At 37.8% G+C, this 19,441-nt stretch overlaps 3 non-coding genes across 3 annotated transcripts; all 3 read left to right on the forward strand.

Annotated features, from left to right (window-relative positions):
* The first annotated feature begins 652 nt into the window (after nt 1-652).
* Nucleotides 653-744, forward strand: Trnak-uuu (transfer RNA lysine (anticodon UUU)). Its single transcript is given in 2 exon segments — nt 653-689; nt 709-744. It is a non-coding gene; the product is annotated as a tRNA-Lys (tRNA).
* Nucleotides 745-5,503: 4,759 nt separating this feature from the next.
* On the forward strand, nt 5,504-5,595 carry Trnak-uuu (transfer RNA lysine (anticodon UUU)). Its single transcript is given in 2 exon segments — nt 5,504-5,540; nt 5,560-5,595. It is a non-coding gene; the product is annotated as a tRNA-Lys (tRNA).
* A 12,375-nt stretch (nt 5,596-17,970) lies between these two features.
* Trnak-uuu (transfer RNA lysine (anticodon UUU)) lies at nt 17,971-18,062 on the forward strand. The gene is given in 2 exon segments: nt 17,971-18,007; nt 18,027-18,062. It is a non-coding gene; the product is annotated as a tRNA-Lys (tRNA).
* The last annotated feature ends 1,379 nt before the right edge of the window (nt 18,063-19,441 follow it).

A 19,441-nucleotide genomic window follows, 5' to 3' on the forward strand; every position in this document is an offset into this window, starting at 1 on the left:
AGAGAGAGAGAGAGAGAGAGAGACAGAGACAGAGACAGAGTTAGCCCACATGCAGTCAGTTTACATCAGAGATTCTCAAACATTTTGGGTCCTTTTTCTTACACACCAGAACCCACATGGACCCTCTCGACGCCCACCGGGAAGTAGTAGCGTCCACTTTCAGAACCTATAATTTACGTAACTGAAACCACTGCTAACTGTTTTATTCGAGGTCTAAATAAACGAGGTCTAGTTTATCGAGCTTTGATGAAGTTAGCGTGTTAAAAATAGAGATATGTTTTCAAGGATGTGGATTACCATTATGTTTACAGCACGCGAAGAGGAGGAATTCCGGAATTTTGAATGACTCTTCCTCGACTCTTGTCTGTTTCCTGAAATATCTCTTCAAATTGAATATCTTTCAATTGCATTTCAGCAGGAATACGTTTAGGAGAATGAAGGTTATGTTATGTTGATAGTTGAAATGTATGAATCTGAAAGAAAAGTGGTAGATGCTAAAATCTTGAAAAGTGCTATTACCAAAGTCGAAGGAGCGGAAGTGCATGATCCGACTGGTGTAAAAATATTTATTTTCAAGAAAGTTATGAGGATAAGATCGTGTGAAGTGGGCAATATTGGTTCATTCTAAATGTAAGAATGTGTTAGTTGCACCGCCCGCATAGCTCAGTCGGTAGAGCATCAGACTTTTAATCGCTAAGTTAGCAAGTGATCTGAGGGTCGTGGGTTCAAGTCCCCCTGCGGGCGAATGTTTTCATTTTTACTCAATTGAAATGTTTTGCATGTCTGAAGATTTATACTGGTTTAATGTCCACACGTGTCTTTCGTTAACTTCAAAATAACTTTTCCTTTGAAAACATGAAGTAACCCATTGCATAGTGTGGAGAAATTGTAGCAATATTTTCTGTCTTTGAATTGGATGTTAAATTATTGTCCTATATTCATGGTTTTTATGCTTTTTATTACTTAAAATGTTTATTTATAACACTTTCCATTCTGATTTCATATCCAGTCGTGGTCAACTTTGTCTTTCCCTACCGCAGCTTCAATAAAACAAAGTACCAGTAAAGAACTGGGGTAATCCTCTCATCAAAATTATTTGCTTTGTATCTAAATCAGAAACAATTATCACAATGAGCAAGATTGTTGAATCATTGGAAGGTAGCTGGAAATCACTGGAATCAATGGTCTTAATGAACCAGTAACCTAGTAAATAAATAAATAAAATATACGTGGGTCATGTTCGTAAATCAGAAACCTGAAAACTTTGTGGTTTTTGTTTTCAGGGGAGTTTCTGCTAGGAATATTTTGGTGGATCGACAGCGATTTTGAATAGGTCATGTGATCTATGTTTGCATTGGAGGTACATGGATGTCTGGCTATGTCAGAGCGAGGGAGCTTGAGTTAGAGAGAGAAAACGGGTGAGGTGGAAGACAGATGGACAGAGCCAGACAGACAGAAATAGACAGAGACAGACAGAAAAAAAACAGAGAGAGAGAGAGAGAGAGAGAGAGAGACAAAGAGAGAGAGAGAGAGAGAGAGAGAGAGAGAGAGAGAAAGAGAGAGAGAGATAGACAGACAGAGTTAGCCTCGTGCAGTCAGTTTACATCAGAGATTCTCAAACTTTTTGGGTCATTGCTCCACTCATGGCCACATAACGCCCTGAGCACCCCACCCCTATGTTTATGTATAAATAAATACTTTATATTATACTAATTGATATATACTATGAAACATATGATATTTTAAATATTATATACTTAGTGTTCAATACGATAATAATCTTAGAAATTCATAGGGTCCCCCAATCTACTGCCTTCCACTCAATGCCTCCTTTTTCTTACACACCAGCACCCACATGGACGATCTCGACGCCCACCGGGGAGTAGTAGCGCCCACTTTCAGAACCTGTAGTTTACGTAACTGAAACCACTGTTAACTGTTTTATTCGAGCTCTAAATAAACGAGGTCTAGTTTATCGAGCTTTGATGAAGTTAGCGTATTAAAAATAGAGATATGTTTTCAAGGATGTGGATTACCATTATGTTTACAGGTTTAGAAGAGGAGGAATTCCGGAATTTTGAATGAGTCTTCCTCGACTCGTGTCTGTTTCCTCAAATATCTGTTCAAATTGAATATCTTTCAATTGCATTTTTGCAGGAATACGTTTAGGAGAATGAAGGTTATGTTATGTTGATAGTTGAAATGTATGAATCTGAAAGAAAAGTGGTAGATGCTAAAGTCGACGGCGCAGAAATGCATGAGCCGACCGGTGGATAAATATTCATTTTCAATAAAGTTATGGGGATAAGTTCGTGTGAAGTGAGCAATATTGGTTCATATAAAATCTAAGAACGTGTTAATACGTCCGTCCGCATAGCTCAGTCGGTAGAACATCAGCCTTTTAATCGCTAAGTAAACAAATGATCTGAAGGTCGTTAGTTCAAGTCTCCCGAATGAATGTTTTCATTTTACTTGATTGAAATGTTTTGCATATCTGAATTGGATGTTAAATTATTGTCCTATATTGATGGTTTTTATGGCTTTTATTACTTAAAATATTTATTAACAACACTTTACATTCTAATTTCATATCCAGTCGTGGTCAACTTTGTCTTTCACTACCCCAGCTTCAATAAAACAAAGTACCAGTCAAGAACTAGAAGAATGCTCTCATCAAAATTATTTGCTTTTAACTGAATCAGAAACAATTATCGCAAGGAGCAAGCTAAGAGAATCCTTGGAAAGTCGGAAAACATACTTTGCCGTATTTGCTCCGACACTTTAATTTCTGAGTTCAAATACCGCCGAGGTCAACTTTGAATTTCAGTTTTTGAGGCCTTAAAAATAAAGTAGGTGGAAGTCACTGGAGCCAATGGTCTTAATCAATCAGTAACCAAGTAAATAAATAAGTAAAGTATACGTTGGTCATGTTACTAAATGAGAAACCTGAAAACTTTGCATTTTTTTGCTTTAAGTCGAGTATCTCCTAGGAAAATTTTGGTGGATCAAGGCGAGGGAGGTGGAAGACAGACAGACAGAGACAGGTGAGGTGGAAGACAGACAGACAGAGACAGACAGACAGAGACAGACAGACAGAAATAGACAGAGACAGACAGAGATAGAGAGAGAGAGAGAGGGAGAGAGAGAGAGAGAGAGAGAGAGAGACAGAGACAGAGACAGAGTTAGCCCACATGCAGTCAGTTTACATCAGAGATTCTCAAACTTTTTGGGTCCTTTTTCTTACACACCAGAACCCACATGGACCCTCTCGACGCCCACCGGGAAGTAGTAGCGTCCACTTTCAGAACCTATAATTTACGTAACTGAAACCACTGCTAACTGTTTTATTCGAGGTCTAAATAAACGAGGTCTAGTTTATCGAGCTTTGATGAAGTTAGCGTGTTAAAAATAGAGATATGTTTTCAAGGATGTGGATTACCATTATGTTTACAGCACGCGAAGAGGAGGAATTCCGGAATTTTGAATGACTCTTCCTCGACTCTTGTCTGTTTCCTGAAATATCTCTTCAAATTGAATATCTTTCAATTGCATTTCAGCAGGAATACGTTTAGGAGAATGAAGGTTATGTTATGTTGATAGTTGAAATGTATGAATCTGAAAGAAAAGTGGTAGATGCTAAAATCTTGAAAAGTGCTATTACCAAAGTCGAAGGAGCGGAAGTGCATGATCCGACTGGTGTAAAAATATTTATTTTCAAGAAAGTTATGAGGATAAGATCGTGTGAAGTGGGCAATATTGGTTCATTCTAAATGTAAGAATGTTTTAGTTGCACCGCCCGCATAGCTCAGTCGGTAGAGCATCAGACTTTTAATCGCTAAGTTAGCAAGTGATCTGAGGGTCGTGTGTTCAAGTCCCCCTGCGGGCGAATGTTTTCATTTTTACTCAATTGAAATGTTTTGCATGTCTGAAGATTTATACTGGTTTAATGTCCACACGTGTCTTTCGTTAACTTCAAAATAACTTTTCCTTTGAAAACATGAAGTAACCCATTGCATAGTGTGGAGAAATTGTAGCAATATTTTCTGTCTTTGAATTGGATGTTAAATTATTGTCCTATATTCATGGTTTTTATGCTTTTTATTACTTAAAATGTTTATTTATAACACTTTCCATTCTGATTTCATATCCAGTCGTGGTCAACTTTGTCTTTCCCTACCGCAGCTTCAATAAAACAAAGTACCAGTAAAGAACTGGGGTAATCCTCTCATCAAAATTATTTGCTTTGTATCTAAATCAGAAACAATTATCACAATGAGCAAGATTGTTGAATCATTGGAAGGTAGCTGGAAATCACTGGAATCAATGGTCTTAATGAACCAGTAACCTAGTAAATAAATAAATAAAATATACGTGGGTCATGTTCGTAAATCAGAAACCTGAAAACTTTGTGGTTTTTGTTTTCAGGGGAGTTTCTGCTAGGAATATTTTGGTGGAAAACATACTTTGCCGTATTTGCTCCGACACTTTAATTTCTGAGTTCAAATACCGCCGAGGTCAACTTTGAATTTCAGTTTTTGAGGCCTTAAAAATAAAGTAGGTGGAAGTCACTGGAGCCAATGGTCTTAATCAATCAGTAACCAAGTAAATAAATAAGTAAAGTATACGTTGGTCATGTTACTAAATGAGAAACCTGAAAACTTTGCATTTTTTTGCTTTAAGTCGAGTATCTCCTAGGAAAATTTTGGTGGATCAAGGCGAGGGAGGTGGAAGACAGACAGACAGAGCCAGGTGAGGTGGAAGACAGACAGACAGAGACAGACAGACAGAGACAGACAGACAGAAATAGACAGAGACAGACAGAGATAGAGAGAGAGAGAGAGAGGGAGAGATAGAGAGAGAGAGAGAGAGAGAGAGACAGACAGAGACAGAGTTAGCCCACATGCAGTCAGTTTACATCAGAGATTCTCAAACTTTTTGGGTCCTTTTTCTTACACACCAGAACCCACATGGACCCTCTCGACGCCCACCGGGAAGTAGTAGCGCCCACTTTCAGAACCTATAATTTACGTAACTGAAACCACTGCTAACTGTTTTATTCGAGGTCTAAATAAACGAGGTCTAGTTTATCGAGCTTTGATGAAGTTAGCGTGTTAAAAATAGAGATATGTTTTCAAGGATGTGGATTACCATTATGTTTACAGCACGCGAAGAGGAGGAATTCCGGAATTTTGAATGACTCTTCCTCGACTCTTGTCTGTTTCCTGAAATATCTCTTCAAATTGAATATCTTTCAATTGCATTTCAGCAGGAATACGTTTAGGAGAATGAAGGTTATGTTATGTTGATAGTTGAAATGTATGAATCTGAAAGAAAAGTGGTAGATGCTAAAATCTTGAAAAGTGCTATTACCAAAGTCGAAGGAGCGGAAGTGCATGATCCGACTGGTGTAAAAATATTTATTTTCAAGAAAGTTATGAGGATAAGATCGTGTGAAGTGGGCAATATTGGTTCATACTAAATGTAAGAATGTGTTATTTGCACCGCCCGCATAGCTCAGTCGGTAGAGCATCAGACTTTTAATCGCTAAATTAGCGAGTGATCTGAGGGTCGTGGGTTCAAGTCCCCCTGCGGGCGAATGTTTTCATTTTTACTCAATTGAAATGTTTTGCATGTCTGAAGATTTATACTGGTTTAATGTCCACACGTGTCTTTCGTTAACTTCAAAATAACTTTTCCTTTGAAAACATGAAGTAACCCATTGCATAGTGTGGAGAAATTGTAGCAATATTTTCTGTCTTTGAATTGGATGTTAAATTATTGTCCTATATTCATGGTTTTTATGCTTTTTATTACTTAAAATGTTTATTTATAACACTTTCCATTCTGATTTCATATCCAGTCGTGGTCAACTTTGTCTTTCCCTACCGCAGCTTCAATAAAACAAAGTACCAGTAAAGAACTGGGGTAATCCTCTCATCAAAATTATTTGCTTTGTATCTAAATCAGAAACAATTATCACAATGAGCAAGATTGTTGAATCATTGGAAGGTAGCTGGAAATCACTGGAATCAATGGTCTTAATGAACCAGTAACCTAGTAAATAAATAAATAAAATATACGTGGGTCATGTTCGTAAATCAGAAACCTGAAAACTTTGTGGTTTTTGTTTTCAGGGGAGTTTCTGCTAGGAATATTTTGGTGGATCGACAGCGATTTTGAATAGGTCATGTGATCTATGTTTGCATTGGAGGTACATGGATGTCTGGCTATGTCAGAGCGAGGGAGCTTGAGTTAGAGAGAGAAAACGGGTGAGGTGGAAGACAGATGGACAGAGCCAGACAGACAGAAATAGACAGAGACAGACAGAAAAAAAACAGAGAGAGAGAGAGAGAGAGAGAGAGAGACAAAGAGAGAGATAGAGAGAGAGAGAGAGAGAGAGAGAGAGAGAGAGAGAGAGAGAGAGAAGAGAGAGAGAGATAGACAGACAGAGTTAGCCTCGTGCAGTCAGTTTACATCAGAGATTCTCAAACTTTTTGGGTCATTGCTCCACTCATGGCCACATAACGCCCTGAGCACCCCACCCCTATGTTTATGTATAAATAAATACTTTATATTATACTAATTGATATATACTATGAAACATTTGATATTTTAAATATTATATACTTAGTGTTCAATACGATAATAATCTTAGAAATTCATAGGGTCCCCCAATCTACTGCCTTCCACTCAATGCCTCCTTTTTCTTACACACCAGCACCCACATGGACGATCTCGACGCCCACCGGGGAGTAGTAGCGCCCACTTTCAGAACCTGTAGTTTACGTAACTGAAACCACTGTTAACTGTTTTATTCGAGCTCTAAATAAACGAGGTCTAGTTTATCGAGCTTTGATGAAGTTAGCGTATTAAAAATAGAGATATGTTTTCAAGGATGTGGATTACCATTATGTTTACAGGTTTAGAAGAGGAGGAATTCCGGAATTTTGAATGAGTCTTCCTCGACTCGTGTCTGTTTCCTCAAATATCTGTTCAAATTGAATATCTTTCAATTGCATTTTTGCAGGAATACGTTTAGGAGAATGAAGGTTATGTTATGTTGATAGTTGAAATGTATGAATCTGAAAGAAAAGTGGTAGATGCTAAAGTCGACGGCGCAGAAATGCATGAGCCGACCGGTGGATAAATATTCATTTTCAATAAAGTTATGGGGATAAGTTCGTGTGAAGTGAGCAATATTGGTTCATATAAAATCTAAGAACGTGCAAATACGTCCGTCCGCATAGCTCAGTCGGTAGATCATCAGCCTTTTAATCGCTAAGTAAACAAATGATCTGAAGGTCGTTAGTTCAAGTCTCCCGAATGAATGTTTTCATTTTACTTGATTGAAATGTTTTGCATATCTGAATTGGATGTTAAATTATTGTCCTATATTGATGGTTTTTATGGCTTTTATTACTTAAAATGTTTATTAACAACACTTTACATTCTAATTTCATATCCAGTCGTGGTCAACTTTGTCTTTCACTACCCCAGCTTCAATAAAACAAAGTACCAGTCAAGAACTAGAAGAATGCTCTCATCAAAATTATTTGCTTTTAACTGAATCAGAAACAATTATCGCAAAGAGCAAGCTAAGAGAATCCTTGGAAAGTCGGAAAACATACTTTGCCGTATTTGCTCCGACACTTTAATTTCTGAGTTCAAATACCGCCGAGGTCAACTTTGAATTTCAGTTTTTGAGGCCTTAAAAATAAAGTAGGTGGAAGTCACTGGAGCCAATGGTCTTAATCAATCAGTAACCAAGTAAATAAATAAGTAAAGTATACGTTGGTCATGTTACTAAATGAGAAACCTGAAAACTTTGCATTTTTTTGCTTTAAGTCGAGTATCTCCTAGGAAAATTTTGGTGGATCAAGGCGAGGGAGGTGGAAGACAGACAGACAGAGACAGGTGAGGTGGAAGACAGACAGACAGAGACAGACAGACAGAGACAGACAGACAGAAATAGACAGAGACAGACAGAGATAGAGAGAGAGAGAGAGGGAGAGAGAGAGAGAGAGAGAGAGACAGAGACAGAGACAGAGTTAGCCCACATGCAGTCAGTTTACATCAGAGATTCTCAAACTTTTTGGGTCCTTTTTCTTACACACCAGAACCCACATGGACCCTCTCGACGCCCACCGGGAAGTAGTAGCGTCCACTTTCAGAACCTATAATTTACGTAACTGAAACCACTGCTAACTGTTTTATTCGAGGTCTAAATAAACGAGGTCTAGTTTATCGAGCTTTGATGAAGTTAGCGTGTTAAAAATAGAGATATGTTTTCAAGGATGTGGATTACCATTATGTTTACAGCACGCGAAGAGGAGGAATTCCGGAATTTTGAATGACTCTTCCTCGACTCTTGTCTGTTTCCTGAAATATCTCTTCAAATTGAATATCTTTCAATTGCATTTCAGCAGGAATACGTTTAGGAGAATGAAGGTTATGTTATGTTGATAGTTGAAATGTATGAATCTGAAAGAAAAGTGGTAGATGCTAAAATCTTGAAAAGTGCTATTACCAAAGTCGAAGGAGCGGAAGTGCATGATCCGACTGGTGTAAAAATATTTATTTTCAAGAAAGTTATGAGGATAAGATCGTGTGAAGTGGGCAATATTGGTTCATTCTAAATGTAAGAATGTTTTAGTTGCACCGCCCGCATAGCTCAGTCGGTAGAGCATCAGACTTTTAATCGCTAAGTTAGCAAGTGATCTGAGGGTCGTGTGTTCAAGTCCCCCTGCGGGCGAATGTTTTCATTTTTACTCAATTGAAATGTTTTGCATGTCTGAAGATTTATACTGGTTTAATGTCCACACGTGTCTTTCGTTAACTTCAAAATAACTTTTCCTTTGAAAACATGAAGTAACCCATTGTGGAGAAATTGTAGCAATATTTTCTGTCTTTGAATTGGATGTTAAACTTTTCCTTTGAAAACATGAAGTAACCCATTGTGGAGAAATTGTAGCAATATTTTCTGTCTTTGAATTGGATGTTAAATTATTGTCCTATATTCATGGTTTTTATGGTTTTTATTACTTAAAATGTTTATTTATAACACTTTCCATTCTGATTTCATATCCAGTCGTGGTCAACTTTGTCTTTCCCTACCGCAGCTTCAATAAAACAAAGTACCAGTAAAGAACTGGGGTAATCCTCTCATCAAAATTATTTGCTTTGTATCTAAATCAGAAACAATTATCACAATGAGCAAGATTGTTGAATCATTGGAAGGTAGCTGGAAATCACTGGAATCAATGGTCTTAATGAACCAGTAACCTAGTAAATAAATAAATAAAATATACGTGGGTCATGTTCGTAAATCAGAAAGCTGAAAACTTTGTGGTTTTTGTTTTCAGGGGAGTTTCTGCTAGGAATATTTTGGTGGATCGACAGCGATTTTGAATAGGTCATGTGATCTATGTTTGCATTGGAGGTACATGGATGTCTGGCTATGTCAGAGCGAGGGAGCTTGAGTTAGAGAGAGAAAACGGATGAGGTGGAAGACAGATGGACAGAGCCAGACAGACAGAAATAGACAGAGACAGACAGAAAAAAAACAGAGAGAGAGAGAGAGAGAGAGAGAGACAAAGAGAGAGAGAGAGAGAGAGAGAGAGAGAGAGAGAGAAGAGAGAGAGAGAGAGACAGACAGAGTTAGCCTAGTGCAGTCAATTTACATCAGAGATTCTCAAACCTTTTGGGTCACTGCTCCTCTCATGGCCACATAACGCCCTGAGCACCCCACCCCTATGTTTATGTATAAATAAATACTTTATATTATACTACTTTATATATACTATGAAACATTTGATATTTTAAATATTATATACTTAGTGTTCAATACGATAATAATCTTAGAAATTCATAGGGTCCCCCAATCTACTGCCTTCCACTCAATGCCTCCTTTTTCTTACACACCAGCACCCACATGGACGATCTCGACGCCCACCGGGGAGTAGTAGCGCCCACTTTCAGAACCTGTAGTTTACGTAACTGAAACCACTGCTAACTGTTTTATTCGAGGTCTAAATAAACGAGGTCTAGTTTATCGAGCTTTGATGAAGTTAGCGTATTAAAAATAGAGATATGTTTTCAAGGATGTGGATTACCATTATGTTTACAGGTTTAGAAGAGGAGGAATTCCGGAATTTTGAATGAGTCTTCCTCGACTCGTGTCTGTTTCCTCAAATATCTGTTCAAATTGAATATCTTTCAATTGCATTTTTGCAGGAATACGTTTAGGAGAATGAAGGTTATGTTATGTTGATAGTTGAAATGTATGAATCTGAAAGAAAAGTGGTAGATGCTAAAGTCGACGGCGCAGAAATGCATGAGCCGACCGGTGGATAAATATTCATTTTCAATAAAGTTATGGGGATAAGTTCGTGTGAAGTGAGCAATATTGGTTCATATAAAATCTAAGAACGTGTTAATACGTCCGTCCGCATAGCTCAGTCGGTAGAGCATCAGCCTTTTAATCGCTAAGTAAACAAATGATCTGAAGGTCGTTAGTTCAAGTCTCCCGAATGAATGTTTTCATTTTACTTGATTGAAATGGTTTGCATATCTGAATTGGATGTTAAATTATTGTCCTATATTGATGGTTTTTATGGCTTTTATTACTTAAAATGTTTATTAACAACACTTTACATTCTAATTTCATATCCAGTCGTGGTCAACTTTGTCTTTCACTACCCCAGCTTCAATAAAACAAAGTACCAGTCAAGAACTAGAAGAATGCTCTCATCAAAATTATTTGCTTTTAACTGAATCAGAAACAATTATCGCAAGGAGCAAGCTAAGAGAATCCTTGGAAAGTCGGAAAACATACTTTGCCGTATTTGCTCCGACACTTTAATTTCTGAGTTCAAATACCGCCGAGGTCAACTTTGAATTTCAGTTTTTGAGGCCTTAAAAATAAAGTAGGTGGAAGTCACTGGAGCCAATGGTCTTAATCAATCAGTAACCAAGTAAATAAAAAAGTAAAGTATACGTTGGTCATGTTACTAAATGAGAAACCTGAAAACTTTGCATTTTTTTGCTTTAAGTCGAGTATCTCCTAGGAAAATTTTGGTGGATCAAGGCGAGGGAGGTGGAAGACAGACAGACAGAGACAGGTGAGGTGGAAGACAGACAGACAGAGACAGACAGACAGAGACAGACAGACAGAGACAGACAGACAGAAATAGACAGAGACAGACAGAGATAGAGAGAGAGAGAGAGAGAGGGAGAGAGAGAGAGAGAGAGAGAGAGAGACAGAGACAGAGTTAGCCCACATGCAGTCAGTTTACATCAGAGATTCTCAAACTTTTTGGGTCCTTTTTCTTACACACCAGAACCCACATGGACCCTCTCGACGCCCACCGGGACGTAGTAGCGCCCACTTTCAGAACCTATAATTTACGTAACTGAAACCACTGCTAACTGTTTTATTCGAGGTCTAAATAAACGAGGTCTAGTTTATCGAGCTTTGATGAAGTTAGCGTGTTAAAAATAGAGATATGTTTTCAAGGATGTGGATTACCATTATGTTTACAGCACGCGAAGAGGAGGAATTCCGGAATTTTGAATGACTCTTCCTCGACTCTTGTCTGTTTCCTGAAATATCTCTTCAAATTGAATATCTTTCAATTGCATTTCAGCAGGAATACGTTTAGGAGAATGAAGGTTATGTTATGTTGATAGTTGAAATGTATGAATCTGAAAGAAAAGTGGTAGATGCTAAAATCTTGAAAAGTGCTATTACCAAAGTCGAAGGAGCGGAAGTGCATGATCCGACTGGTGTAAAAATATTTATTTTCAAGAAAGTTATGAGGATAAGATCGTGTGAAGTGGGCAATATTGGTTCATTCTAAATGTAAGAATGAGTTTGTTGCACCGCCCGCATAGCTCAGTCAGTAGAGCATCAGACTTTTAATCGCTAAGTTAACAAGTGATCTGAGGGTCGTGGGTTCAAGTCCCCCTGCGGGCGAATGTTTTCATTTTTACTCAATTGAAATGTTTTGCATGTCTGAAGATTTATACTGGTTTAATGTCCACACGTGTCTTTCGTTAACTTCAAAATAACTTTTCCTTTGAAAACATGAAGTAACCCATTGCATAGTGTGGAGAAATTGTATCAATATTTTCTGTCTTTGAATTGGATGTTAAATTATTGTCCTATATTCATGGTTTTTATGGGTTTATTACTTAAAATGTTTATTTATAACACTTTCCATTCTGATTTCATATCCAGTCATGGTCAACTTTGTCTTTCCCTACCGCAGCTTCAATAAAACAAAGTACCAGTAAAGAACTGGGGTAATCCTCTCATCAAAATTATTTGCTTTGTATCTAAATCAGAAACAATTATCACAATGAGCAAGATTGTTGAATCATTGGAAGGTAGCTGGAAATCACTGGAATCAATGGTCTTAATGATCCAGTAACCTAGTAAATAAATAAATAAAATATACGTGGGTCATGTTCGTAAATCAGAAACCTGAAAACTTTGTGGTTTTTGTTTTCAGGGGAGTTTCTGCTAGGAATATTTTGGTGGATCGACAGCGATTTTGAATAGGTCATGTGATCTATGTTTGCATTGGAGGTACATGGATGTCTGGCTATGTCAGAGCGAGGGAGCTTGAGTTAGAGAGAGAAAACGGGTGAGGTGGAAGACAGATGGACAGAGCCAGACAGACAGAAATAGACAGAGACAGACAGAAAAAAAACAGAGAGAGAGAGAGAGAGAGAGAGAGAGAGAGAGAGAGAGAGAGAGAGACAGACAGACAGACAGACAGACAGAGTTAGCCTCGTGCAGTCAGTTTACCCCACCCCTATGTTTATCTATAAATAAATACTTTATATAATACTAATTTATATATACTATGAAACATTTGATATTTTAAATATTATATACTTAGTGTTCAATACGATAATAATCTTAGAAATTCATAGGGTTCCCCAATCTACTGCCTTCCACTCAATGCCTCCTTTTTCTTACACACCAGCACCCACATGGACGATCTCGACGCCCACCGGGGAGTAGTAGCGCCCACTTTCAGAACATGTAGTTTACGTAACTGAAACCACTGCTAACTGTTTTATTCGAGGTCTAAATAAACGAGGTCTAGTTTATCGAGCTTTGATGAAGTTAGCGTGTTAAAAATAGAGATATGTTTTCAAGGATGTGGATTACCATTATGTTTACAGGATTAGAAGAGGAGGAATTCCGGAATTTTGAATGAGTCTTCCTCGACTCGTGTCTGTTTCCTCAAATATCTGTTCAAATTGAATATCTTTCAATTGCATTTTTGCAGGAATACGTTTAGGAGAATGAAGGTTATGTTATGTTGATAGTTGAAATGTATGAATCTGAAAGAAAAGTGGTAGATGCTGAAGTCGACGGCGCAGAAATGCATGAGCCGACCGGTGGATATATATTCATTTTCAATAAAGTTATGGGGATAAGTTCGTGTGAAGTGAGCAATATTGGTTCATATAAAATCTAAGAACGCGTTAATACGTCCGTCCGCATTGCTCAGTCGGTAGAGCTTCAGCCTTTTAATCGCTAAGTAAACGAATGATCTGAAGGTCGTGAGTTCAAGTCTCCCGAATGAATGTTTTCATTTTACTTGATTGAAATGTTTTGCATATCTGAATTGGATGTTAAATCATTGTCCTATAGTGATGGTTTTTATGGTTTTTATTACTTAAAATGTTTATTAGCAACACTTTACATTCTAATTTCATATCCAGTCGTGGTCAACTTTGTCTTTCACTACGCCAGCTTCAATAAAACAAAGTACCAGTAAAGAACTGGGGTAATTCTCTCATCAAAATTATTTGCTTTTATCTGAATCAGAAACAATTATCGCAAGGAGCAAGCTAAGAGAATCCTTGGAAAGTCGGAAAACATACATTGCCGTATTTGCTCCGACACTTTAATTTCTGAGTTCAAATACCGCCGAGGTCAACTTTGAATTTCAGTTTTTGAGGCCTTAAAAATAAAGTAGGTGGAAGACACTGGAGCCAATGGTCTTAATCAATCAGTAACCAAGTAAATAAATAAGTAAAGTATACGTTGGTCATGTTACTAAATGAGAAACCTGAAAACTTTGCATTTTTTTGCTTTAAGTCGAGTATCTCCTAGGAAAATTTTGGTGGATCAAGGCGAGGGAGGTGGAAGACAGACAGGCAGAGACAGGTGAGGTGGAAGACAGACAGACAGAGACAGACAGACAGAGACAGACAGACAGAAATAGAAAGAGACAGACAGAGATAGAGAGAGAGAGAGAGAGAGAGAGAGAGAGAGAGAGAGAGTTGGCCCACATGCAGTCAGTTTACATCAGAGATTCTCAAACATTTTGGGTCCTTTTTCTTACACACCAGAACCGACATGGACCCTCTCGACGCCCACCGGGAAGTAGTAGCGCCCACTTTCATAACCTATAATTTACGTAACTGAAACCACTGCTAACTGTTTTATTCGAGGTCTAAATAAACGAGGTCTAGTTTATCGAGCTTTGATGAAGTTAGCGTGTTAAAAATAGAGATATGTTTTCAAGGATGTGGATTACCATTATGTTTACAGCACGCGAAGAGGAGGAATTCCGGAATTTTGAATGACTCTTCCTCGACTCTTGTCTGTTTCCTCAAATATCTCTTCAAATTGAATATCTTTCAATTGCATTTCAGCAGGAATACGTTTAGGAGAATGAAGGTTATGTTATGTTGATAGTTGAAATGTATGAATCTGAAAGAAAAGTGGTAGATGCTAAAATCTTGAAAAGTGCTATTACCAAAATCGAAGGAGCGGAAGTGCATGATCCGACTGGTGTAAAAATATTTATTTTCAAGAAAGTTATGAGTGTGAAGTGGGCAATATTGGTTCATACTAAATGTAAGAATGTGTTAGTTGCACCGCCCGCATAGCACAGTCGGTAGAGCATCAGACTTTTAATCGCTAAGTTAACAAGTGATCTGAGGGTCGTGGGTTCAAGTCCCCCTGCGGGCGAATGTTTTCATTTTTACTCAATTGAAATGTTTTGCATGTCTGAAGATTTATACTGGTTTAATGTCCACACGTGTCTTTCGTTAACTTCAAAATAACTTTTCCTTTGAAAACATGAAGTAACCCATTGCATAGTGTGGAGAAATTGTAGCAATATTTTCTGTCTTTGAATTGGATGTTAAATTATTGTCCTATATTGATGGTTTTTATGATTTTTATTACTTAAAATGTTTATTTATAACACTTTCCATTCTGATTTCATATCCAGTCGTCGTCAACTTTGTCTTTCCCTACCCCAGCTTCAATAAAACAAAGTACCAGTAAAGAACTGGGGTAATCCTCTCATCAAAATTATTTGCTTTGTATCTAAATCAGAAACAATTATCACAATGAGCAAGATTGTTGAATCATTGGAAGGTAGCTGGAAATCACTGGAATCAATGGTCTTAATGATCCAGTAACCTAGTAAATAAATAAAATATACGTGGGTCATGTTCGTAAATCAGAAAACTGAAAACTTTGCTGTTTTTTGTTTTCAGGGGAGTTTCTGCTAGGAATATTTTGGTGGATCGACAGCGATTTTGAATAGGTCATGTGATCGATGTTTGCATTGTAGGTACATGGATGTCTGGCTATGTCAGTGCGAGGGAGCTTGAGCTAGAGAGATAAAACGGGTGAGGTGGAAGACAGATGGACAGAGCCAGACAGACAGAAATAGACAGAGACAGACAGAAAAAAAACAGAGAGAGAGAGAGAGAGAGAGAGAGAGAGAGAGAGAGAGAGAGAGAGAGAGACAGACAGAGAGACAGAGTTAGCCTCGTGCAGTCAGTTTACATCAGAGATTCTCAAACTTTTTGGATCACTGCTCCTCTCATGGCCACATAACGCCCTGAGCACCCCACCCCTATGTTTATGTATAAATAAATACTTTATATTATACTAATTTATATATACTATGAAACATTTGATATTTTAAATATTATATACTTAGTGTTCAATACGATAATAATCTTAGAAATTCATAGGGTTCCCCAATCTACTGCCTTCCACTCAATGCCTCCTTTTTCTTACACACCAGCACCCACATGGACGATCTCGACGCCCACCGGGGAGTAGTAGCGCCCACTTTCAGAACATGTAGTTTACGTAACTGAAACCACTGCTAACTGTTTTATTCGAGGTCTAAATAAACGAGGTCTAGTTTATCGAGCTTTGATGAAGTTAGCGTGTTAAAAATAGAGATATGTTTTCAAGGATGTGGATTACCATTATGTTTACAGGATTAGAAGAGGAGGAATTCCGGAATTTTGAATGAGTCTTCCTCGACTCGTGTCTGTTTCCTCAAATATCTGTTCAAATTGAATATCTTTCAATTGCATTTTGCAGGAATACGTTTAGGAGAATGAAGGTTATGTTATGTTGATAGTTGAAATGTATGAATCTGAAAGAAAAGTGGTAGATGCTAAAGTCGACTGCGCAGAAATGCATGAGCCGACCGGTGGATAAATATTCATTTTCAATAAAGTTATGGGGATAAGTTCGTGTGAAGTGAGCAATATTGGTTCATATAAAATCTAAGAACGTGTTAATACGTCCGTCCGCATAGCTCAATCGGTAGAGCTTCAGCCTTTTGATCGCTAAGTAAACAAATGGTCTGAAGGTCGTGAGTTCAAGTCTCCCGAATGAATGTTTTCATTTTACTTCATTGAAATGTTTTGCATATCTGAATTGGATGTTAAATTATCGTCCTATATTGATGGTTTTTATGGTTTTTATTACTTAAAATGTTTATTAACAACACTTTACATTCTAATTTCATATCCAGTCGTGGTCAACTTTGTCTTTCACTATCCCAGCTTCAATAAAACAAAGTACCAGTCAAGAACTAGAAGAATGCTCTCATCAAAATTATTTGCTTTTATCTGAATCAGAAACAATTATCGCAAGGAGCAGGCTAAGAGAATCCTTGGAAAGTCGGAAAACATACTTTGCCGTATTTGCTCCGACACTTTAATTTCTGAGTTCAAATACCGCCGAGTTCAACTTTGAATTTCAGTTTTTGAGGCCTTAAAAATAAAGTAGGTGGAAGTCACTGGAGCCAATGGTCTTAATCAATCAGTAACCAAGTAAATAAATAAGTAAAGTATACGTTGGTCATGTTACTAAATGAGAAACCTGAAAACTTTGCATTTTTTTGGTTTAAGTCGAGTATCTCCTAGGAAAATTTTGGTGGATCAAGGCGAGGGAGGTGGAAGACAGACAGACACAGACAGGTGAGGTGGAAGACAGACAGACATAGACAGAGACAGACAGAGATAGAGAGAGAGAGAGAGAGAGAGAGAGATAGAGAGAGAGAGACTGAGTTAGCCCACATGCAGTCAGTTTACATCAGAGATTCTCAAACTTTTTGGGTCCTTTTTCTTACACACCAGAACCCACATGGACCCTCTCGACGCCCACCGGGAAGTAGTAGCGCCCACTTTCAGAACCTATAATTTACGTAACTGAAACCACTGCTAACTGTTTTATTCGAGGTCTAAATAAACGAGGTCTAGTTTATCGAGCTTTGATGAAGTTAGCGTGTTAAAAATAGAGATATGTTTTCAAGGATGTGGATTACCATTATGTTTACAGCACGCGAAGAGGAGGAATTTCGGAATTTTGAATGACTCTTCCTCGACTCTTGTCTGTTTCCTCAAATATCTGTTCAAATTGAATATCTTTCAATTGCATTTCAGCAGGAATACGTTTAGGAGAATGAAGGTTATGTTATGTTGATAGTTGAAATGTATGAATCTGAAAGAAAAGTGGTAGATGCTAAAGTCTTGAAAAGTGCTATTACCAAAGTCGAAGGAGCGGAAGTGCATGATCCGTCTGGTGTACAAATATTTATTTTCAAGAAAGTTATGAGGATAAGATCGTGTGAAGTGGGCAATATTGGTTCATACGAAATGTAAGGATGTGTTAGTTGCACCGCCCGCATAGCTCAGTCGGTAGAGCATCAGACTTTTAATCGCTAAGTTAGCAAGTTATCTGAGGGTCGTGGGTTCAAGTCCCCCTGCGGGCGAATGTTTTCATTTTTACTCAATTGAAATGTTTTGCATGTCTGAAGATTTATACTGGTTTAATGTCCACACGTGTCTTTCGTTAACTTCAAAATAACTTTTCCTTTGAAAACATGAAGTAACCCATTGCATAGTGTGGAGAAATTGTATCAATATTTTCTGTCTTTGAATTGGATGTTAAATTATTGTCCTATATTGATGGTTTTTATGGTTTTTATTACTGAAAATGTTTATTTATAACACTTTCCATTCTGATTTCATATCCAGTCGTGTTCAACTTTGTCTTTCCCTACCCCAGCTTCAATAAAACAAAGTACCAGTAAGGAACTGGGGAAATCCTCTCATCAAAATTATTTGCTTTGTATCTAAATCAGAAACAATTATCACAATGAGCAAGATTGTTGAATCATTGGAAGGTAGCTGGAAATCACTGGAATCAATGGTCTTAATGAACCAGTAACCTAGTAAATAAATAAATAAAATATACGTGGGTCATGTTCGTAAATCAGAAACCTGAAAACTTTGTGATTTTTGTTTTCAGGGGAGTTTCTGCTAGGAATATTTTGGTGGATCGACAGCGATTTTCAATAGGTCATGTGATCGAAGTTTGCATTGTAGGTACATGGATGTCTGGCTATGTCAGAGCGAGGGAGCTTGAGTTAGAGAGAGAAAACGGGTGAGGTGGAAGACAGATGGACAGAGCCAGACAGACAGAAATAGACAGAGACAGACAGAAAAAAACAGAGAGAGAGAGAGAGAGAGAGAGAGAGAGAGAGAGAGAGACAGACAGACAGACAGACAGACAGACAGAGTTAGCCTCGTGCAGTCAGTTTACATCAGAAATTCTCAAACTTTTTGGGTCACTGCTCCTCTCATGGCCACATAACGCCCTGAGCACCCCACCTCTATGTTTATGTATAAATAAATACTTTATATTATACTAATTTATATATACTATGAAACATTTGATATTTTAAATATTATATACTTAGTGTTCAATACGATAATAATCTTAGAAATTCATAGGGTCCCCCAATCTACTGCCTTCCACTCAATGCCTCCTTTTTCTTACACACCAGCACCCACATGTACGATCTCGACGCCCACCGGGGAGTAGTAGCGCCCACTTTCAGAACCTGTAGTTTACGTAACTGAAACCACTGCTAACTGTTTTATTCGAGGTCTAAATAAACGAGGTCTAGTTTATCGAGCTTTGATGAAGTTAGCGTGTTAAAAATAGAGATATGTTTTCAAGGATGTGGATTACCATTATGTTTACAGGATTAGAAGAGGAGGAATTCCGGAATTTTGAATGAGTCTTCCTCGACTCGTGTCTGTTTCCTCAAATATCTGTTCAAATTGAATATCTTTCAATTGCATT

This window comes from Octopus bimaculoides, chromosome 9 (genome assembly GCF_046866305.1).
Source record: "Octopus bimaculoides isolate indiv1 chromosome 9, ASM4686630v1, whole genome shotgun sequence".
NCBI classification, from domain to species: Eukaryota; Metazoa; Mollusca; class Cephalopoda; order Octopoda; family Octopodidae; genus Octopus; species Octopus bimaculoides.